This window comes from Phaenicophaeus curvirostris, chromosome 24 (genome assembly GCF_032191515.1).
Source record: "Phaenicophaeus curvirostris isolate KB17595 chromosome 24, BPBGC_Pcur_1.0, whole genome shotgun sequence".
NCBI lineage: Eukaryota > Metazoa > Chordata > Aves > Cuculiformes > Cuculidae > Phaenicophaeus > Phaenicophaeus curvirostris.
In genome coordinates this window covers 1,462,075-1,486,074 of record NC_091415.1, presented here as the reverse complement: position 1 = coordinate 1,486,074, position 24,000 = coordinate 1,462,075, and the positions used below count along the sequence as shown (strand labels likewise).

Here is a 24,000-nt window from a genome sequence, read left to right as displayed (position 1 = left end):
GGGCACGCCAGTAATCAAGTATGAAGGAAATCGAAGAGTAGCCGCTCAGATATTAGCCCAAATCCAGGTGCCTTGGAATTATTTTTTCAACCACAATAGATAACTCCTGACTGATGGGCCTAACAGGGATGAACTCTGCAACCAAGGGGAGCCATCTATTAAATTAACAAGTATATTTTCAATTCCTTCTAAACAGAACATCGTTTAATCACATCTTCAAAGGCAGAACAGAAATGTTCAATGTCTTTCAGAAGCGATGCTGCAGAGGTGAGCCTGGCCCAGGTGAGCTGACAAAAGCATGTGCTGTAGCTCAGAACCTCTGCTACGAACTGAAGAGCAGATGCTAACACTCACGTTCACTTATATTCTCACCTACCCAAGCAAGCTGCAAACATTAAAATCCCCCCTGGCTCCACTTTCTGCCAGACCCCAAACTCAAAGCTCAGAAGAGCCGTACCTCAGTTCTTTGCTTCTCACTATTTCCATGCTCTCTCCATCCCTCCCAAAGCCTGTCTGCAGGATGAGAACATCTTAGAGGTACTAAAAGCTCTGAAATGACTTCTTGCTTTCTTTCCATGGTAGATAGCTACCCCCGCATCAGACTACAAAATCACAGAATTGTTTCGGTTGGAAAAAAACTTTAAGATCATCCAATCCAATCCTTAACCCAGCACTGCCAACTCCACCACTAAGCCATGTACCACGTCCACACAGGGACAGGGACTCCACTCTTGACACGCTTGACAACCCTTTCAGTGAAGGAATATCTCCAAGCATCCAATCTAAACCTACCCTGGAATAACTCTCACCCTATCCCTTGTTACTTGGGAGCAGAGCCCAGCACCTCCACCAGCACAATCTCCTCTCCAGGAGCTGCACAGAGCAATGAGGTCTCCCCTCAGCCTCCTCTTCTCCAGGCTAAACAGCCCCAGGTCCCTCAGCCACTCCCAGAACCCCTGGGCTCCAGACCCTTCCCCAGCTCCATTCCCTTTTCTCACACAGAGGGAAGGGTGGACTGGAGAGATCTGTGCTGGGAAACTGCACGAAACTATTTGGAAATGCAAAACAATAAGAAATCACTTCCTCATTAACAGCACGATCATGTCGTTCTGCAGATAACGCCTTGGCTTTGCAAGAGGATGGCCTGAAATCCCTTTCCAGGAAAAACCACCACAAAACCCTCCCCAGCCATGAAGCTCATCCCTCCTCCTTCCTCCCCCTCTCCTCGTAGTCTCCTGACTGCAACTTCAGCCATTAGCTGGTGAATCAGTCCTGGATGCAATCTGCAGCAAGGCTTATTTAGGCCTGCAGGCAATTCCCTCACCTTTTAAATGCTCCCGGGGAGTGCTTAGAATTATTTTCCTTTAAAAAAAAAAATTTCAGTTAATTTAATTATAGCTGGGATTTAAAAGCCATCAGCTTAATAAGTACCAGGGATCTGTATCATTGTTATCAGCATCTTTGAAAACTGCTGAACAATGCCTGTACCACTTAGAGGATGCAGAGATGGGGTTGAGGGATATCTCCCTTCCCTCATGGCCCCTCAGGCTCTCCCAGACTTCCCAGTCCATCTCTCTGACTGGTCCCCACACCCCTGGAGGTGGCATGGGAACATTCACGCTCACCAGCTCCTGTGTGACCGCTCAATGCTCAGACTCACATCGCATCTCTAAAGGTCAGCCAAGCCCAGTGACATTTTAGTTTATCTTCAGTCAAAGGTGTCTCCAACTACAGGGTTGGACTGTGCTTGAACTTACACTTGAAAGCAGCATTTGCCCAGGGAATGCACCGTGTGCACACAGCAGCTGGCTTCACACCACAAACATCCCTTTACCTGACTTTAAGACCATCGCTGGTGAGGGATGCACTGCCCTTCACGTCTCTGTGGATTGGCATCACCTCTCCTACCAGCTCTTACAGGGCATTTGGTTCTTGCATCTCCACCTGCCTTGCTGAGTCATTTTTCCAAGGGGAAAGTGGGTCTGATTCTCTTTTGCACTGAAGTCCTAGAACCACAGAATGTTCTGAGTTGGGAGGGACCCACAAGGATTATCACTCCTTATTAGCCAGAGCAGGTTGGAAATGACCTTCAGCCCCTTGCAGGGATAAGGTTAAGCTCAAATCACACACACAAGTACCCACACAAATGCTCTTCCCTGCTGGTTGGAGGATTCTCCTCCCGCTCTGCCAAGGTGTAAATCACTGCACGAGGTGCAAGGCTGCAGAGCCTGGGAAGAGCCCCAGTGCAGAAACAGCTCTGCTGAGAATAACAAATTATCATCTTGTATCCACTGATGCTGCATTTTATTGCTTCTTAATATTTTTTTCTGGGCTGTCCATGGCCTTTTATCATCTCTCCTGCTCTTGATCACAGCTTTATGGCCTGCTCTTCCCTTCCTATTTCCCCCCCCCCCTTTACTGGTCTCTATTTCTCTCTTCCAAACAACGCCTTTCTGCAGCCACCTCATCCAGTCTGGCTGCTGATATTCCTCAAGGTTCACTTGTTTTCTGCATTGTTATTTGCAATTTATCCGATTCCAAAACCTGACATTATTCTTCGCTGTGATATACAGTTGCCTGGCTATTGCTAAACATGCACAAGCATATTATTCTGCATTGACACATTTTATTTATTTATTTCACTGCCCTCCCAAGTCTAGAGCTGCATTCACTGAATTACGGATTTTGATGTCTGCAAATCATAACCCCTCACGCAGATAAGGCAGAATCCATTACTGCAAGCCCTGCTATTACATGGAAGAATTTAGGTCAAACTGCTTTGTCCTTGGACAGCTTCCCTGGATATCAAATTCAGCGCATCATCCTTCTATACAAGTTCTCTCTGGACCCCAAAGAACCAGTGATGCCCCTGACTTTATACTGGAAACCTTCAGACCCACCAGGAGGAGCAGAGCTGACCTGCAGAGAGAGGATTACTCTGCAGCACGCGTGCAGGAGGTCACTGCGGGCAAGAGGCAGTGAGGACAAAGGAACACACCGCCAGAAAGGGACTTAAAATGCCAGTCAAGCCTTTGGACACCTTCACATTGTGAATGAAGAAAAACCTCAGTGGCAAACCCAAGGATTTTGAGCAAGCTAACCAAGTGGGAGACAATTCCCTCCTGCCCTCTGCATTAGGAAGCATCCACTCAGCCCAGCAACCCCATCCGAGGGGCTTTCTGCAAGTCTTTACAAGTTACCAGCTAACAAAACATATGTGCCCTCTCTACTTTTCATTTCTATCAAGTGAAACAACAAGCACAAACAGTGGAGACACTATCAGAGCTTTCACCTTCAGGTGTGCAGATAGAGGGGCTGCAGAACAGAGCCGGGTAGGGAATGCAGGTCACAGATCCAGGCACAGTATCAGTGAACTGAAAGGCTGTCGCTTCACTTCTTTGGGCCTTCATTCCCTGCCTTGCAAGGATCCCTTGCCAGCAAGAACATGGATTCATAAACAGATTAAGGAGTGAAAATGGAAACATAAGGGCTTGGAGAAGTCCTACCCCACTTAAAGCACTTAACTGAGGTTACCGAGTCAGAAATCCAATGGCTAGTAGCTGTGGAGCCACCACAAAGACATCTCTAGAAATGCTTTGGCCACAGATTAACTCAATTACCTTCTGGAGATGTCTCTCTATTTCTCTTATGGGCAACTCAGCTCCCAGATCAGCACCTCTAACAAAACAGGAAAAAACACCCAGCAGGATGCTCTAGGAGGTCCCATCCCACAGCTCCATAGAATCATAGAATGGGTTGGAAGGGGCCTCAAAGCCCACCCAGCTCCAACCCCCGTGCCATACACAGTCTCTAAAGGATGCACACTCAGCAAGCGCCCAGGGCTGCTCCCAGGGATCTGGAATCTTGGGCATCCAGCTTAATTTCAGCCTTTCAGCATCCCTACCACACAATGACCTTCTCCTGCCTGCTGCAGCTCCGTGGGAGATGAGCTGTCGCTTGCTCTGCGCTTGCACTACGTGATGGGACACAGTCCTGTCCAGGGCTCCTGCGCCGAGTTCCCTAATCATATAACGACTTGATGGATGGCAGGAGTGGACTCACGGGATTTCGTTTTATGCAGAGCTCCTAGATACCAATCAGCAACAATAGGTTTTCTATAGACAAAAGAGACAGAGAGGAATATCTGCAAGGGGAACGTCTCCTGATAAGTGGCAAAGCGATATCCCTCCCCTTGGCCTTCCTCAGACACAGCTAAGGCGAGTTTGGACACCACCAGCTCCCATTGATCGCCCGTATGATGGGTTTGCTGGATTATTGACAAAATGCTCTGTAATCATTCTGCTGTAACAAGAAAGGCAACAGGACAGGCCTGATGAACAGGGAACAGATCAGATGTTTGTCACATATTAAAGACCCAATCACCAGAGTTGCACGCCCGATTAAAAGCAATAAAGGGAAGCAGGAAGGCTCCGTGCTTGCCTGCAGCCAGCTTGCATTTGCTCAAGGGCCATGGCCATTCGCATCACCAGGATGCGATGGTGGGTTTGCTCAGCTGCCAGGTCCAAGAGGTCACGAGGAAGAGAGATTTGGTTTCCTCAGGAGCCTTCCCTTGGTAGGTCTGGTTTAAGCGAGCACTGGTTTCCTCTTAGAGGGAATTTTATTCCCACTATGATGGGAATAAACACTTGTAGAGAAGGCACAGTATGCTTGATAGTTTCCCTATCTTCTGTCAACATATCCCTGATAACCTGCTCATACACAGAAGTGACACAAGCTATGGAGAAGACAGATCAAACTTATGCCTCTGAAAATAGCAAACAACTGACATTAGTTCCACAACACTGGAAAAGACTGAAGTGTTGGTTCACCACTAAACAACCACCACTCCACATGCCTGATAACATCCGATGCTTAGGAGAACCAAGACACATCCTAGAGAAAGCTCATTGCTGTGCAAGATGTGCAATCCTCATGTCACACAGACTACAAAGAGGCCAAACGGTAATAACTTCAACTTCCAGCTTGTGTTATATCTGAACCAGTGACCTTGAGGAGAAAGACGTTATCGACCCCTTGAGCTACTTAATCATACATTAAAAGCAGATTTGTTGCTTCATGTCTAGAGCTGTTGTGTGCAGGTACTGCTAAATGGCCAGAGAATTCTGTCCTGGAGAACCCTGCATTGCAGTGACAAAGCAACTCCCTTAATGTAGGCATAGACGTGATCTTTAGTTAGAGCTCAAAGAACAACACAAATTATGATTACCATCAAGCACTATTGAGCATGAGGCAAGGAAAATAAAGTGTAACGTGGCTGCTTAGTAAAGAAAGTGGCAAGAGAATTGGGTAATAATGAATCATGGAATGGTTTGGGTTGGAACAGATCTTAAATATCACCTGGTCCCATGGGGCAGGGACACCTCCCACTGGATCAGGGGCTCCAAGCCCCATCCAACCTGGCCCTGAACCCCTCCAGGGATGGGGCAGCCACCACTGCTCTGGGAAACCTGGGCCAGGGGCTCCCCACCCTCACAGCAAAACATTTCTCCCTAAGATCTCATCTCCATCTCCCCTCTTCCAGCTCAAAACCCTTCCCCTTGCCACGTCCCTGCACTCAAGAGCCCCTCCCCATCTTTCCTGGAGCCCTTTTCAGTACTGAAAGCTGCTCTAAGGTCTCCCCAGAGTCTTCTCCAGGCTGAGAAGAGGGACTCCAAGTGGCATCTCAGGTACACTCGATGACCCCAGTTGTGTGCAGGGCATATGCTCAAACTAGAATGGGAATGGAGCATGTAAAGCTGCACGAGGGAAACGGAATCAGCCTAAGAACAGGGCAGAGCGACACAAGGAACAGCCAGGAGGGCTGCAGAACTCTGATGACTCCCAAGAACCATGCAACTGTTTTATGAACTCAAGTTTACAGAAGCAAGTGCCTTGCCGCTAATTTTCATTTCTTACGACAGCCATCTTCTAGAAAATGTACTCAATGCCAAGCCAAGCCAACAGATACACTTACTTCCCTTGGTTATGAACAATTTCACTTTACTGCTTTGTGTGTATAAATCCAGAGCAGAGCGAGACCTGCATGGGAAGGCAACGAAGAGTCTTTCAAGAGTCTCAGAAGAAAGCTAATTGGTCTCTAACCTAAATCATAAAAAGACCTGTAATTATACAGCTCAGAATTAACACAGAGGGCTTCTAAAAAAGGCCATTTTTTAAGTGAATTTATACTATTATAAGACCTGTCGCTTCTGAGTAATAAAACCAGTGATGTTACGTTAAGCCCTGTGTTATCCTGTTTGCTCAGATGGTGCTTATGCCAGCTGTATCCAGCAGAAAAGCAGTTTCCAATTTATTTTTATGGCTCCTCTCTAAAAGCATTCCATTACAGGAATATTACAGTGTATGAAGTTTCAAACCACCATCGGCACTTTATTTGCTTGTTTTGCTGGAGTGGAATAAACAGTTATTCCCAGTTACTGTTATTACAACTCCACGCGTGCAACATTGCATTTAAGGGTCAAGCCCTGCTTGCTCGGAGCACCCCAGTTTTTGTCCCCTAAGGAGTTTAATCTCTGCTTCAAGAAATAAAGTGGATGGAAACTTTACTTCTGGGTTTACCAGGTTGCATGCAGGGGTGCTTTGGGCAAAGTGGTTTATGAAAGGAGAGTCCTCTGCCAGCCAGGAAGATTGGAAAGAAGGTCTGGGATGGAGCTGGATCAGTTGACCCACAAAATATTACGGCCAAAATGCATCTTTGCTGCGCATTTCGTTTTTAAATGCATGGAAAGGTATATTTTAAGTGACTGGAGGGGCTTTGACATCCCTTCCAATCCAGACCATTCCATAATTTTGTGAAGCTTCACTGATTTCAGTGGCTGGATCTTTAATTCTTCAGCTCGTGAAGCGCTGAACAAAGTAATTAGATCATGAGAACTGACTTTGTGTTGCTATTCAACAACCCAGCACCTTTGGGACTCGTGTGTCTCAATCTTCCTTCCAAGGTAAGGGAGGTGTGGTGTAGCTTTCAAATAAAACCTCATTTTAACTGATTATTTTATAACATCTGAGCCCTAAATAAACCTGCAAATACAGACAGAAATTATTACAAAATTGTGGTTTTAACCCAATTTACAAGATGTCATTGAAATACCTAACCTGGGCAAGTAAAATGTATCTGACTATTAAACCTGGAGCCAAAGAAAATACAGAAAGCATGATTTTTTAATGCCCATGCTGGGATTATTTTTCCATGTTATTAGGTGAAGCAGAGTCAGAGCTAGCAAACTGTCCTGACCAAATTGGAAAGTTATACCAAGAGTAATCGTTACCCAATAAAAAAATAGAAAAATATACAGCCAGGTCCTCTTTTCCAAGTCTTTAAATCCCTCCCTGAACTAATCTTTCCCCTACGGTGTTGGACTCAACAATGTGATATTTTATGGCTTTTAGGGTCAGAAATTCACTCACTATATTAACAACTCAAGGGAAAAAAGTGGAAGGAAAGATTTGTGTCTTCTTTGGACAGTAAAGCCAACAAATCTCCTTCACTGCCAGGCTAAAAAATACAATTAAGTGGACTGTAGTGGACACTCTTGAAAGAAAATTGTTGGGATTGAGATGTGAATAGCCTGAAAGCCAAATGTGAGAGAGTCAATCCTTCCCAGTCCTTTGGGATGCGACTGGTTGGGAAAAAGTTTGCTCTGATTCTCCTGCCCTCCCTGCGTGTGCGCAATTCTTAAAGCAATCAATAGAAGTCCCTGAAATGAAAAATTGAAGCTATCAAAGCCTGGAACATCTCAGAGATGAGGAGGGTTTGCACAGGTTTTCTAGGCTGGCTGTCAGATCTAATCCTCAGAGCCCTCAGCCTGACAAATAGTGGCTGCAATACAGATTACTTAAGACAGGCTTAGCCCCCCTCCCTGCCCTGAGCCACCCCACCCCATGAGAGATGTGATGTCCTGGGGTGGGACACCTCCAGGACAAAGGTGATGGACTGGTGACCTCGCTCAGAGCCACAGCCACCCCCAGGGGCAGCCTGCGGGGAGAGGAGCCTGGGAGCAGCCCCAGGTTTGGCTGCTGGCAAGGCTGGACCCCAGGAGACATTGAAATTACCTAAAGACGATGGGGTCGGCAAGCTTCTTTATATACTTTATAAAGTTAGGAAAAAAAACCCAACCTAATGGGTTCTGGCCAGCACACAGCAAGGACAAGATCCCATGGGACAAATCCTAAACCCAACAGGCATCCTCTTGGCACAAAGACCACACTCCTCCGTTTCACTTCTCTGTTCTACTTGCGAGCACCCAGCACAATCAGCATCAGCCTCGAAATATCACTATAAGGCAAATAAACGAGGATAATGATGACGAATGTCAACGATTGTGTCCTCAGGCTCTCACCTTCAGAAGCGGCAGGCCCAGTAATCGCTCCATCACGAGCTTGGCCCTTTCGTGTTGGGGCTGCAGCGAGGGCTGCGCCGCTCCAACCACAGCCCGTTTTATGAATCATCAGTTAAATTTATGTAAAAATCAATTAAGTTGTATCCGTGTGCACTGCATCTTAACTAATGCCATCTTTCATCTTCCTAATGATCCAGAAGATCTGGAAATAATTAAAAATCGCTCTTGAGGGCCCAACCTTTTCTTTTAGGACATCACGGTGCTGTTACCAGCTAGACAGAACCAAAGACCAAAAATCTGAACTGAATGGCTCCCCAAGCCTGTTTTCCTATTGCTCGGATAATAAATATAGTCATGAAGAAGAAAGGACATATACAAATGGCCGGTATCAACGAGCTGCTCTTTAATGCCAGCCAATAATGTCATGGTCCTCAGTCTTCCTAAATTTAAATGATTAGCAATGGCCAAGCTCTGCTCCCTCTTGATGCATCACTTAACCTCGTAATCAGAAAATCTATCCCATTCTTGGTCTTAGATTGATGATGTCACATTAAACTTGTTTTTTTCCACCACACAGAGCAATCATATTAAAGGGAGCCTGTCCTGAGCAGGGCTGCCACGTGCCCATCAGGAGTATGATGAATATCACCAACTCCATCAGTAAGCGAGAGGTGCATCTCAGAGCCTACTATATTTAGGATACATTAAGATGTCACCAATGGATTTTTTTGCTAAGAATAATTTCATTAATCTCTTTAATGTTATAACTTGTTGCTGATTTTTTTTAATTTCGATAAGAGCAATAAAAAATTCAAAAAAATTGATTTTCTCTCCCGGAAGAAACTTTTCTTTGTGGCAGCTGTAGCTCTGGTATGACTGCATGGAGTCTCCTCCATCCTACACAGTCAGATGCCACCTGAATTTGGAGCAATTTTAATAGCAGACAAGTGTTACGCAGTGGGAACAGTTGAACCGCACTAAGATTTGCTTCCTCCTCCAGTTTCTCCTTCCATCCTACCCAATTCTCTTTAATTTTGGCTTAAATCTGGAGAGCGCTTCCAGAAGATTCCTTCTGACAGCACACAAGGAACAGCTCAGGGTAGAAATCCACAGCTACAACGCGAGCCAAGAGGTGAATATTAGAAGGGAGAAAGGTTATTGTTTCTATAATATTTGCCCATAAATCTCCATGATTTATAGACCGATGCCACTCTGCCAAACACGATACGAGTTCATTGGCGTGGTTGTACCCGGAGTTGGTCAACAGCTTGACTTTTCTTACTGAGCTGCTGCAGGGACTTAGCAGAGCGATGCATATATTTATATGTTTGTTTCTTTTACTTTTTATTCATCCTCTGATAAAAGAAAAGCCAACGAAATGCCATTTCTGGGTAGGTTTTTTGAGAGCCATCTGGGTTATAAAACCTGACGTCAAATCAGTGGTGACCTTTTGTTCAACAGCTAGCGGTATAAAAACACATAAAAATGTCTATTTAGATATTGGTGGGGAAAAAGTAGTTCATTGATTTTTCTTAGTTTGCTGAGCTCCCAGGGTTTTTAAGAGGCATTTGTTTCTGCAGAAGGAGACAACACTGAGGGTGTGGGAGGGCAGTTTTTATTTCCAGAAGAAACATTAAAATTGTGTTTTGGAATGAGTGAGATGCCTGCTTACTACAGCACATGGGTACTCACAGAACATCACTAGCTCAGGCATCTTTAGGATATGAAAGATTTGTTAAATTGAATGTTCTTTGTCCCATCTTCCCAGAAAAAGGCTTTATTTGGTGGATATTTGTTGGTTCAGCCCTTCTTTGCAGGGGAGAAAGTGTCCTAGGCACAGATTTGTTGATGAATATTGCGTCCAGGAAGAGGAACTCTCAAAGATTTGCCAAGAGAGGATGAGAAAAGTACTATTTATTTCCAACCAGCTTCTGGACAAATCTTGCTCTACTGCTACCCAGTCCTCACCCTGGCAAAATCCTCAAGCTGATCTTCAGGTACAAACCTGATTTAGGGGTTTTGCTGCCCCACCATGAGCAGAAGGAAAGCCTAACAGAAGCCAAACAATTAACAGCTGTATTTAGATATAAATCACTCAGGGATTTGACAGTTTATGTAGAGGCATAAATTTCTCATTGCCTATTTGTTTATTTCCCCAAGTGCTCCCAGTTCAGCTGGTTTGCCAGCACCAGGATAAATTATTGAGAGCTCAGCAAATAAATCTAGGTTTGGATCTGCCAAAGGCAGGGTCCCTGGGGTAAGGTGTGGGATGCCCACCACAGCACCCATGGAGAGGGAGCTCATGAACACATCCCTGCTGCCTCCTGCAAGGGCCAAGGCTTCAGAAAATCAAGATAAAGAGTAAAAACTCATACCCACATCAGTTAAGGGACCCCTTACTGGAGAAGGAAAGCGATACCTCCAGCTTCTGCAGGAGGAGGCATGGAAGACCCATGCCATACATCAAGCTTCAGGCTGAGGAGGCATCAGCCTAGAGTTTCTTTGTTTGAATATGGTGTTTGACGGCTGTAGAGCAGCTGTGCTGCCTGGAACATAGCCTAGCACTGGATTTATATCTCACAATGACTGGAAAAGTCAGAACAGGCAGCCTTGATTTCATCCAGCAACTCAGGTACCAAGGCGATGTTAGTACTGTTGCATTTTCTCATTGCTGTACAGAGGAAAGCAGCCACTGCAGCAATATTTTTTCCTCATTAAATACATTAACTAAAACTCAGACAAAAAACAGTCTCAGTTTAGCATGGATTCAGGATTTGAATCTAATCCAGCCTTTGCATTTGATCCCCATCACTCTAATGCACTTCAGCTTTAAGCTAGGCAGAATTATTAGGATGCAGGTATTTAAGGGGTGATGGCTCTGGATAGGGATACATCACCAGAGTGAGCACAGATGCTGCTGGAAACATCTGTCTGCACTGCATGCAATGCAGGGGTAAGATGAGGAATTCTTAAAGGAAAATACAGAGCGCAGGAAGAAACAGGAAAAGAAATAAGCACCAAGAAAATATTTTATCATCTTTTCTGCTTCCATACATTATACTGAATTTGGAAAAAAATATATCACCACCAGGACTTTGCAAACAAATGCCCTGCAGGGGAGTAGGTAGCGTTTACCAAGGTTAGAGCTATGAAGGGTTTAGGATGAGTGGACTGGGGCTCCTGTGTGACTTCAAATCAGGAGGGAGTATCTATATTCACCCAAAGACCTCCTGCATTTCCAAACAGCACAACCCCAGCTCACCTCCAGTTTGAACTCCTCCATCTCCTCATCCAAGCTCATTCACTGAACTGGCATTAACACCACACATGGGGGCAAAATCCCAGTGGAATAACCCAAACAGCATTACAAAGGTGGGAGAGTAAGAACCTCTTTGGGGGAGAAGATAACTTAAATACGATAGCTACACCATTTCCCATCTGAGGAAGTTTTCCATTCCATGGGAACAAAAATATCCTCCAAGGTTTTATCTTTCTATGCAGAAACCCAATTTATTAGAAGCATTCTTTATAAAAATACCTCTGGGCAGGGTTTCCATGTGGGTCTGGCAAGTAGTAAGGTATCTAATGTTCTGGACCACATCTTTCCAGGTGGAAGCCAACACATCCTTGTGCATTTGAACACTGCAGGAATGGCCACAAACCTTAGGCTGGTTTTGTCTTATCTCTAGCTGGGCTGGAGCTCAGGTTTGTGCCTACCTGCAGGATACAGAACACTCCACTTTTTACATGTTTGAGTTGATATCATTTAGCTCTCTCTTTTGGAGCTATTTGATCTGGCACTCGTGCAAGCTGGCTACGGAAACTGCAAATATTTTCTCTCAAATAGGCATAAGACAAAACTCACAACACTTGTTGGAAGGGTTTCCTGACTGCAGGAATTGGTTCCCTGCCACCTGACTCACGTTAAGCCTGCGCCCACAGGACCTGCCACACTGGGCCTCAGGGCTGTAGAAAGGTGACATATTGGAAGTGACCACGCTAAACACCCTAAAACCACTTGAGGTACATGGGACCTCTCCCAGCTTCACTCAAAAAAAGGCAAAACTTCCACAGCTGCAGCTTAGGAGACCACATTTCACTCTGATTTTCAAAAAATAACTTCCAAAACAAACCTTTACCCACAGACATGAACACCCTCAACTACTGATTAAGCATCAGTAGCAACACAACCCAACTCACCCCTTCTTGGAAGCGTAAAATAACTAATTTCTTTTCAGGTGAACCAACAAATCATGGTTATTTCAGTTACTCCCACACATTTCCTTGAGCAAGATGAGAAAAGGCAAGTAGCTCCAAGAAATTTCTTGGATTCAAAACATTCCTGCTTTCTCTAAACTTATAGGAAGGAGACAGCACTGAAATTAGAGCAAATTTATCACTCGTGTTTTCCCGCAAACAAAAGAATAAATGAATTCCATCTCAGGCATTTCTTGAAAACCCGCATTGCCTAGACCAGCTCCATTTAAAAGAAATAAGAATCAATACATATTAGATTAGCTGCATTTCATTTTTGACTCAGTATTTCAGACTTGGCCAGTTTTAGGCAGATTAAACTCACAGCATCTGTTCCCCTTTGAGTTTAAGGGGCATGTGGTTGACCCACTGAAAGACCATGGATTATGAAATCAAAACGGCTGGAACGCATCGCGGTTTCAAGGAGCAACTGCAATTGTGACGCCAGCTCGTAGCACAGGCTGCTCATTTTCTGCTTCTGAAAGTCTCAATTTCTTTTCCCCAGCACAGAGGAAGGCACGCCTGCCTTTCAGCAGTGAACGCTTTGGTGAATCTGAACACTATCCAGGCTTATAAAGACAGCTAGAAGGAGTTATCTGAAGTGATTCTAGAAACAATAGGAATCTGGAGTGTTCCACATTACAGCAAGCAAAATGAATTTTCAGGTTAGTAGGTAAAGCTGAAAATTCCTAACAAAGGCTGAGTGCTGCGTTCAAGATATTTCAAGTTACTCAGCTTTCTATCATCAGGTAAAACCAGTGGGAGCTGAAACGCATCCTGCTGGCACTCAAGGCATCCAAAAAGAGCATCTTTCCTCTTTGACACTCACAAAACCACCTGGGCTGGGGTATTTCTGATGAGAGGATTTTGCTGAGCATGTGTTCAGAGCCTGAACCCTCCCACTCGAGAGCCACAGACTTGTCCGCAAACAGCCACTGTCTCTTTCAGCTTTGGAAAAGTGGAGCAAATGCAAAGCTTGATAGAAAGCGGCAGGTTCTTAATTATTGTTATAATTTATTTAGTGTTTACAGACAGGCGCTCAACCCTCTCTGGCAGGAGGTGCTGAACACACAAGCCATTTTTAAAAGACAACCACTGCCTCTAAGTGCTTCTCTGAAGAGCACAGACACTTGTGAGCTCAGCAAATTATTTGCTAAAAGTACCTGAGCAAATTGCCTTCCCTTCAAAGTTTTTCTTCTCTCAGATTTTGTACAACCAAGACCCCATTTCCTCAGATGCATCTGCTCTCTCACACGCTTTGGGAACATGTTTTTAAACCAGAGGGTCAGTCATTCAGGGTTCTCCCCAGCTATCAACTGTTCTGATTATATTGCTACTGATTAGGCACCAATGATAACAAACCAATTGCTAATTTATGATGCTATTCTTGCCCTGTGGCTGGGCATAACCCTTCCTGGTATGAATAATTTCTTTGACAACATTTAAAATTAATATTCCTTGAAAGCACCTAAAAGCAACTTTGGAAACAAAATCCCAGTCTCCCAAGTGTGAGCACACGATGGGCTGATCGAGAATCTCTGAACTCCATCTCAGCCTGGGTGATATTTCATTGATTTGTAGATTTTTGAGACCAAAGAAGACTGAAATTGTTGCATCTAACCTCCTATACAAGATCGGCTGTAGAATTTCATCCTCTTTCACCACTTCTTTCAAGCTGTAATTTACAGCTTGAAAATCAGATGAACACGAGAAGCAAAACTCCAGCAGACACCCTGGGGATCGCGAGCAGCGACTCACTTTTCATCTGACCTTGACCAAGTAAGTTCTGTTGCCCACGTCTCAGTTTTCCTGTCTGCAAAATGGTCCTTTCTCTCCTCTGCAAGACACATTGAAATCTAGAATTGAAAACTAACCAGTACTGCTCTCCTCCCAACCCTTTTTGTTCTGCTATAGCCTGGTATTTCTACCCCCTGCACTCAGCTCCTAAGAAAATTCTCCTCTCATGCCAAGGTTTTGTTCTCCAGTGGACATGCTGTAATTAATAAATTACTCAGTGGAGGAGAATCTGGGGAGGAAAGTGGCATTATGGCATCTCTTTCTGCCAAGCTGACCCAGGGAAGGAGCTCTGACCGGGCTCACCGGCTGTCGCTGCCGGCAGGGCAATTCCCACTGCCATACAAGTCATACAACGTGGCTTGACACAAGCAAAAACCAAACAAAAAAAACCCCTTCACAGCACAGAAAACGCTTTACTTAAATTCCTTTCCTTCAAATAAAAACAGAAGACAAGAAAGAGAGAAGCAGAAATATTCTAATTGCATTTCACAGCACACACCATTACACAAGAGCGCATTTAACCCGGATGCTGCTGGGGTCACTCCTTCCTGTAAGGATTTGCATGGAAAGGAGTTCGGTTCACCCCAAGTCAAAGGCTAACTCGGCCTCGTCATGCAAATTTATTTAAATGAAATGTATCCAAAGCTGCTAAATTATATTCACAGGAAATAAAGTCCATCAGCTGTGAGGGGTGCTTTGTACTCGTGATTGAAAATTGTTTTTGTGTGACAGAGAAGGTGCTTAAGAGAGTAAAATAAGATCATTCAGTGAGTTAGAAAATTACTCCAACCTCTAGACCATGTCAGACTAAATATAAACCAAACAAACTACGGCAAACGAATAAATAATTTAAAAAGGCAGCTTATACATCACATCAGAAAACACAGTTGTGGAGCCTGGTGGCTTTGTACTCACCGGCAGTCGTGGGCTTCTGTGCCAGAGCCGCTCTCCTCTCGCACGGAACCTGCTGCAGGCACAGCAGCACCGCAGAACTGTTTTCTCCTGGTGGCTTTCGCCGTGGTGAAAGGCAGCAGCCCCGGGGTGCAGGATGAGGGTGCCTGGCTGTGCACAGGACTCTGTTGCTGGCTACAGACCTCACCATTTCACCTGCATGTTCCCCTTTGCTCACACCTCATAGTCTATTTTTAGCCTTTATACTGCAGAATCAGCCTCCGGAGTCACCGCTGAGAGCCTGGTGCTTCCCAAAACCAAACCAGCCCTACCAGAACTGCATCTCCTGCTGGACCTCCTACAACCACCTGGAGAGTCCCAGCCTGAGGAAGCTGCTCCTGCCCAACACCTCCCTGCTGAGAGCTTGCAGCTCTGAGCTGACCTGGTGAAAAAGAAGAGCAGAGCTTGTGGGGCGGGGGGTATTTCAAAGCAGAGCCAGCTGATGGTCATCTGAGCTCGTGGGGTGTGAGGTGCAGCAGCTGGGAGCAATAACGCCCTGCTGGGAGGGGTCAATCCTTGCCCCCTGCTCTGCACACATCTGTCACCAATGGGGTGATACAAGCACTAATTACATAATAATATTGGCTCTGTCACCTGAGCAAAATGCCTGTAGTGATGGAGGAGACACCTGCCTTGCTCCCAGCCTGTTGGGTAGCACAGGGTCACCAAAGGGTCTATGATCCATTAGGGGTTCCCTCATCCTAACCGCCACCACGCTCTGCAGAGTGCTGTGCTGCTCTGGTTACTCCTGTCCCAGCTGTCGAGGGTGACAAAAAAACATCAGCCTGCTCTACCTTACACTTCACGAGGTCTCCTGGAGCTCAGTGAGGTGGATCACAAGGAGATGCAGGAGCCTGGTGCAGAGGGGAGGAGGAGAGGACCTCCCAGGCTCTGCTCTCAGAGACAGCAACATCTGAACCCCACCACGATCCCCTCTCTATTAAAACCTAAACCATCTCCTCCCTGGCTAAGTGGAGTCCAGACCCCTGGTCCACATCAACCCAAAAGCTCAGATTCTTTACAACTCTTACTCACCACTAAACTAGGTTAACCAAACTGCTGACCCAGCTGTGAAATGTTCCACATTTCATACATTTCCAGCCCTCACAAGCCATCTCACAATAGAAGAAATGCTGAGGGTGAGGAATGCGGAAGATAAACAGCTAGAAATAAACAATCTGTAAAGACAAATACAGAATAGGTGGAATAAAGATATGCAGTAAACGTGGAAAGAGGGATAATTCCTGTTCCCTTACACAAAGGAACGTCAAAAATAAACAGAAAGAGGACATATTTGAGGAAGGAAAAGCATAACCTAAAGTTTGTTGAATTCAACAGAAAGATCCCTCTCGGCTTCAGCATCTTCAAGCCAGACACGGAGATAAGAGAAAGACACCAGAACCCGGGCTGGGATAGAAACATGCACCAGATGCCAGATTTCTTCTGGTAGCTGCCAGGGCGATGGGTCACTGGTGATGGATCGCAGAGGAGGAGCCAAGAGCGATGACAGGACTTTTGGAGCGGGGCCAGGGGCTCTCAAGAATTTGGCTGAGTTTAAAGGCAAACGTTCACGCAGCGGCTGGGGTAACTTGTCTCTGCCAGTCTGTTTATCAGGACAAAAATCCCTGAATGAGAAAACACAATCTCTATTACATGCTTGTGTGTAGCATTAATAATCTGTCAAAGAAGATGACAACATTCCTGATTAGAAAAATGGAAAGGAGGAAGGTCTTTGGGTAGATTTATGCAGCTCTGTTCATCCAGACCTCAACATTTACCTGATACAAAGTAAATGGGACCTAACAGGCAGCACCTGGGAATTGAAATGCTACCCAAAAGGGAGAGGGCAGGGGAACCGGCTGAAGATTCGTGTCCTTACTGGTTACGTGCTGGATAATGCACATAAATATTTATCTGAGCAGGCACAGAAATCCATTTGTAGGCTCCTCGCTAGCTGGAAGGAGGAAAAGGAGCTGCAGTGCCAGGGAGCGAGCCCCGTGTACACAGTGGAGAGAGCGGGGAGCACGGTCCACAGGCTCCACTAGCCAATGGAGCTGGGATAAAGCTGGCAGCTGCCCAAACCCAGCACCTAGAGCTGAGATGTGCTGCTGTGAATGATGGTGTGGTGGAGATAGACATAAGACCCCCCAAACCAGCCAGCTAAAACTCCATGTACACTTCCCATCCACACCTCGTTAGCACAAAGCTGCAAGACCATCAGTTTCTGTCAATGAGACATTAAGACAAACTGATTTCTGGTCTTATATTTATGTTCTGAAGGCAAAGAAAGCTGTCTAAAAAGCTTTTAGCTTCTCAAATCCTACAACTACTGATTTCTGACCATCTAATATAAATAATTCTAGGTCTAAATTTCCCCATAGAAAACCCCTCGTATTTTCTTTTAAGCATTTCATTTTGCAAATAGATTGTTTACTTCACTAAAGGCTGGAGAGGAAGTATAGAGTAAAGATTAGAATGGACATTTAAATTAAGCTATAACTATTTGGCGTCCAATCTGTCTATAATAATAAGGCGAGAATCGGCAGCTTCAGGAACTGTAGCACATCCAGTTGCTGAGATTATGAGTCCTCCTGCTTCAGGTTATGAAATGATGGAGGTCAGGAAGCAATTTTCTTGCATATATTGCTGACAGGCTAGAGACACTGCAGGGCTGTTTGCATATTTCTTGAAACATCAGATATAAGTCACTGTCAAGAAGAAGATCCCAGACAAGGTAGATATTACTTTTTATATAAATGAATTTCAAAAGAAGAGCCAGCTTCTCCGGCTCTCACAGTGACAAAAGTCCTACTGCAGTGACAGAAAACTACAAGAAACCAGCTCGCTGAACTAACGAGATGCTTGTAGAGCAGTAGCAGCAGCTGACCTGCTTTCCATAGAGCAGAGCTCAGAAATGGGAGGTACACAAACAGCTTCAGCTCTATAAGTTCAAGGCAACATAGGCTTCCACCTCCTCCAGGGAATTACATCACTCGGATGGCTTCATAATATGAGGCTTTAAAAACCAGCCGAGCCCATTGCTCTCCTGTGGAAGAGGCTGTTTCTTTTTGAACAGAATAAACTGTATCTGTAGAGTGGAAAAGCCATGATGCTCTTTACACCGGTGTTGCCAACTCTTTTCTCATTTAGGAATAATTGATACCAGCATTTCCAGCCATGGGCTGGGACAGCGTGTGCCTGTGTGCACGCAGCCAAAAGCCCTGATGGCATTTACCCAGCAAGAAACTCAGTTCAAATGATGGGGAGGAGGGGCAGGTACTCTGTGACGGCAGCCTTCGCAGTCCTCAAGAAACATGATTTAAATTATACCACCAGCATATCGGAGGGGGAAACGGGGGATGCGGGGACATCTTTTTGCAAGAAAAGGAATTACGATTTGTGAAAATAAAGCTCTCTTCAAAGTGAAGTGAGTCATTCACAGCAGCCTCTTCAATGTGACAAACAGCTCATGTAGAGAAACAAAGAGGAGGGCATCCAGCTTCATTACCAAGGCTCTCCAGGCACTGGGGCACTTATGATTTATGCCTGTACAAACCAATTGCATTTTATTGATTACCAGGATTAAGAAAGGAAATAAAAAGTTTGGTTAAACTTGGTGAACGGTCAGATCTTCAGGTCTGAATTGAAACCTCTCTGGAATACTGACAGGCCAACTGATGGCAAATGTTTTCCATCCAGCACTGAGTTCCTCCTATGGCAATATCAGAGGAGATAACTTGACTTTTTCACCCACTAAATTTGTGTCAAATAAATCACACAGCCAAAACCAAGGTCATTTATGATAATAAGATGGCAGAAATTCACCCAGCTGTGTAGAGAAGGAGAGAAAAAAAGATTTTTGGCCGTTTTTGTTCACATTTATAGTTTTTAAGCACTTAGAAGCCTGATTTATAATTGGTGCCAGATGCTCTCACAACACACAGGAAAAGACAGTCTTTGTTCAGATAAATTCATATTCTAAAGAAAGCTGGACAGTCAAAAGCTGCGGAAGTGAGAAGGATGGTTACTCTTAGATAAAGGTGATGGCACAAGATCAAGCGACTCGCTGGAAAGAGCACGTTGATGGTGAGATGGAGCCCCTGGCCCTGTCCTACACGAGCTGTGCTGGCAGCAGCCACCCCACCCCACGGCAGAGAGGGTCCCGACACCACGGAACCAGGAGCCCTGGGCTGAGGAACACGCGTAGCTCCAGGGGGGAGAGCGAGCCCGGTGCCACCGCATCTACCGCAGCACGTTTCCCTTGTGCCACGCATTCATTTTGCTCCAAGGCTGCTGCTTGCTTGTTAGTTGTTAACGTGGGAAGTTTAGCATCGTACAAAAGACGACGCGATGATCAGCCCCTGCTATCTAAATTAAATCTCACTGCTATAAAATTCCAGGGTTCTCACACAATTTCTGCTCCTGAAAACAGCTTCTAATGTGGAGCAGAGTCCCACGAACGGGATGCGCTGCAAGGTCACAGCATTCAGCGAGTGAAAAAAAACCAGCAAAACAGGAGATTAAGTATTAATTTCAGGGCACAGTTCCATTTGTTTGAGATTACTCTATGCTGTATGTATGTAATACCATGTTTCAGTAATTAAAGGCAGAATGATTTATACAGCTGCAAGATGTAGAGGAGATGTCATTATGGGGCTGGGTACAGTTGGCTAGAGCAGCCCAAGCTAAATTGGAACCGTTTGTCTCAGGGAGATGCTTTTTTGGCTCGTCCCAGCATCCTGGCTGCAGTCCACGACAGGCAATCTCCCTGCCCATCTAAGTTCCAGCCGACACATCTGCAGGCTGGGGACAGCTCAGTCTGTCCTGAGCACGGTGGCATTGCTGCGTCCTGTCTCCAGGGGCAGCCACCGCCGTGGGTGGCTGTGACCCCAGCGGCAGAGAGGCTGCTCAGTGGGTTAGGGAAAACCTCGTACTCACCTCTGCAAGGCAAAGCAAGGCTGCCCCATCCCTGGATGTCTTCAAGGCCAGGCTGGATTGGGCTTTGAGCCCCTGATTCAGTGGGAGGTGTCCCAGGGATCGGAACTGGATGGACTTTAAGGTCCCTTCCAACCTAAAGCATTCTGTGATTCTATGAAATCAGAACTGCCCGGTTCTGGCCACCTCTGTAATCTTTTCCCTTTCTCATCATTACACTTTTGTCCTTGGGAGCTCCTTCATACATACCAAAAAACTGGACCTTGGGATGAAGGGCCGTGGGTGCAGTCCCACAACCACCACATCTTCCAGATTTATGATACGGTGTGAGCCAGAGAAAGAGGAGTCACATCTAGGAGTCAAATGCAAGGGGCTGGTGGAACATCACAACACGAATCTCTGCTTGATCAAAGAATAAAGGAATCATAAAATGGTTTGGGTTGGAAGGGACCTCAAAGCCCATCCAGTTCCAACTCCTGCCACAGGCAGGGACACCTCCCACTGGACTGGGGGGCTCCAAGCCCCATCCAAGCTGGTCTTGAACCCCTCCCTACGGATCTTTGTGTCAGCGATTGTGTGCAACATTTTCCTTCAGTTTTTGCTACGGAGCCGCGCATTGTGCTATGATGAAGAATGTTGTTAGTGGAAGCAGCCTGGCAGTAACAGCATTTCTAGGCAGGGTGAGGGATCCTTGTAGGAACAGCTGTCAAATCCCAGCCCTGCCAAGGCTGCCGGATCAGTGCGTGTACCAACAGCTGCTGCCTCACACCCTGCTGCATTTCACTGATGGGTGAAGCAAGTCCCTGGTGTACACCGTGCGAGGCACAGAGGGTACCTCATGACAAGGCGTTTTATAGCGATTACTAAATATTGCATGTATGCAAGGGCTGTTAAAACTGAAATAAATTGCAAATGATATTTTCATGTTTGTGCACTTTGCAAGTTCGGGAATAGTTAGTCAATGCTATTTGCATAACATATTGGACGTGTTTCACATTAGATTTTGCATATAAAGTGCTTCTCACTGCAGAATTGATAATATCACGGACATCTTGGCCATTCAAGCAGGTATGGTTAGTGCTGACACTTACGTAAGGCTTACTAAAAACTCACAGACACGCAGCCTGATGAACTGAGCTCTGGCACTCAGCAGTGCAGAAATTATCCAATGGACAAACGAATCATTCATTTAGAACCAAACCAATAATATATCACTTATTTGATCAAATGTGCCATCTACTGAACCAGGTGCATCAGCTAATGAACCCAGTGGATCCCCCAATGAAAGACAGGAATCATCTGCTGGAAATGTCTGCTGTAGACCAAGGCAGTTATCTCTTCATCCTGATACAGGAACCACAACCTCTTTCAGTACCAACCCTAAAAGTTTAGCAAGGCTTTAAATGATGATTGCATATTTACATGCCTCGGGGGAACACAAAATTGTATGATAATGGAATTAAGGAATATCATGAAGCTGTGGCTCTCCCATCCCTGGAGGGGTTCAAGGCCAGGTTGGATGGGGCTTGGAGCCCCTGATCCAGTGGGAGGTGTCCCTGCCCATGGCAGGGGTGGAACTGGATGAGTTTGAGGTCCCTCCCAACCCAAACCATTCCATGATTTGAAAACATAAGCCCTATTTCCCGTGAGTACAGGCAGTGGGGTACCTTGCATTTTCTTTTAAAGCACTGTAGATGGTGATTTATGCCAGTTAAGACACTGGCTGCTGAGGACATAAGCCTGGTTCCATTTTTCCCACTCTCTGTTGACCTCAGAAACACGACATTTTGGCATCCGAGTTGACTCACTGCCTTACAGACACAAGCCTGCACTGAATTCCCCACAGTTAGACACTGGCTTAAAACATCAATGCTTTAAATAGTGCTTCTTTTTAATGTTTCTTGATAACTACTGTACTTTCAGACCGTCTCTTTTAACATAAACTAAATCAATCTGATATCAAAAGTCCCGTGTACAGGGTTCAGTTCAGACCTACCAGCCTCTACTGTGCCTGGCTTGGGAGTAGGAGTTACATGTGAGTAGATGATGTACAGAGATATTTTTCCATATCCCTTTCATTTACTTAGCTGCTCCACATCCCAGCATTCAAGTTGATTAACATCACCTGCTGAAGTTAATTAAAGTATATGGGATGTAATAAGACTAATATGTTTGAGTTCTATCAATCACAGAATCTGGTGAGTCAATATTTGAAATGAATATATCACAGAGGGGAAAATCCTCAACACGGATCTTAAATGAGAGAGGGATTGCAGAGCACAGGGAACTTTAATAAGCACATTTTGGTGATAACATGAGTGCATCGCTGCGTTACGTCCTGTCCCAACGTGCTGACAAATGCAGCCCGTGCTTGCACTCTTTTGAAATCCTCGTGGTGTATTTTTAGGATATCAAGGACTCGCCCCAATGCTGCATCTAAGCCTGTAGCTCCGAGAGCTGAGGAAATCTGAGGGAGTTACGCCTTTGAAATCTCCTGCCAGGCGATATTTTCCAAGAAATATCCACTTACTTGACCTCTCTCAGTTGTTGGCATCTCCCGACACGCCAAAGCACACACCCAAACCTGTCTGGTGGTTCCTGGTGTAGAGAAAAGCTCAGCCTGCGTTTCCCATGGTGGCGCTGGGTTAACCTGAATCAAACCCAGGGTTCCTCCTCCTCTGCTCAGGTTCACTGCAAATTGATCGACCATGGAAACCTGTAACAAAGAAGAGCAGCGAGACTGTAGAGAAAGGACCAACCCCAGCACCCGCTTTGAATTGTGCTCTGCACACATCTTGTCCTTAGCATCTTTTCATATCAGGAGAGAGGTAGCAGCTGAGCTGCAGCCCTGCTCTGGGGCAGGTAAGCTACGTTAAAACATCCTTGGTTCTCACCTGTGGGTGCTGGGCCACCGGTGGGGAGAACACCTGCAAAACCTCAAATGACCAGGAAGGAAACAAACTCAAAAAATGAGCTGGCTTTCCCTAGCTTAGCCCAGGGACAAACCCAACAGCACATGGTAGCTCTGCAAGGTGCTCTTGGAGCCGTCAGAGCTGATTGAAAGCAGCCACCCAGCACCCTGCTCCCCAGCCCTGCCGCACGGCTGCTCGCCAGGCACCGCAGAGCAGCAGGTAAAGAGGGTGAAGTCACAGGGAGCCTCCACCACGTTAATGCCAGTTGTCTGGAAGGAAAACACTCGCTGCCCGCTGCTCGCCGTGGTGCACGATGCAAGGATCCCCTGCCAACCGCGAGGAGAGGCTGGGGCGAGGAAAGGGAGCACGGAGAGAGCTGGGAGCATCTCTGCTCCCGGCTCCGGCGCGGATTTCTTTGCCAACAGGGCAGACACGTTTTGCTGGCCCAAAGCACCACCTACAACTGACTGGATGGGAAGGACCTAGAGTGAAGAGCATCCACAATCACAAAATCACAGAATGGTTCCAGTTGGAAAAGACCTTTAAAACCACTGAGTCCAACCTGCGCCTGCCGTCTCCTGTACACGCTATCCTCTTACAGATCTCTTTCTGCATAAAATATTTAAATACAATTTTATCAGCCATTCAAAGCATTAGCTACACCGATCCAGACTTAATATACAGCAAGGACACTGCACATTAATATTTATTAAGCTCGATTTGTTTAAGGAAGTACATTGAGCTTTTTGGCGTAGGCAGTTTCTATGTAATCAAAGTGTGAAAGACATTAA

The 24,000-nt window shown here is 45.7% G+C and overlaps 1 protein-coding gene across 1 annotated transcript in view; it reads right to left on the bottom strand.

The window, feature by feature from the left end:
- The window catches only part of PLXNA2 (plexin A2), a 241,392-nt gene extending 218,545 nt beyond the window's left edge, over nt 1-22,847 (bottom strand). Inside the window, exon 1 of the mRNA XM_069876028.1 lies at nt 22,828-22,847. The gene's annotated coding sequence lies outside the window, so the exon portion shown is untranslated. The remainder of the gene's footprint in view (nt 1-22,827) is intronic.
- Between the last annotated feature and the right edge of the window lie 1,153 nt (nt 22,848-24,000).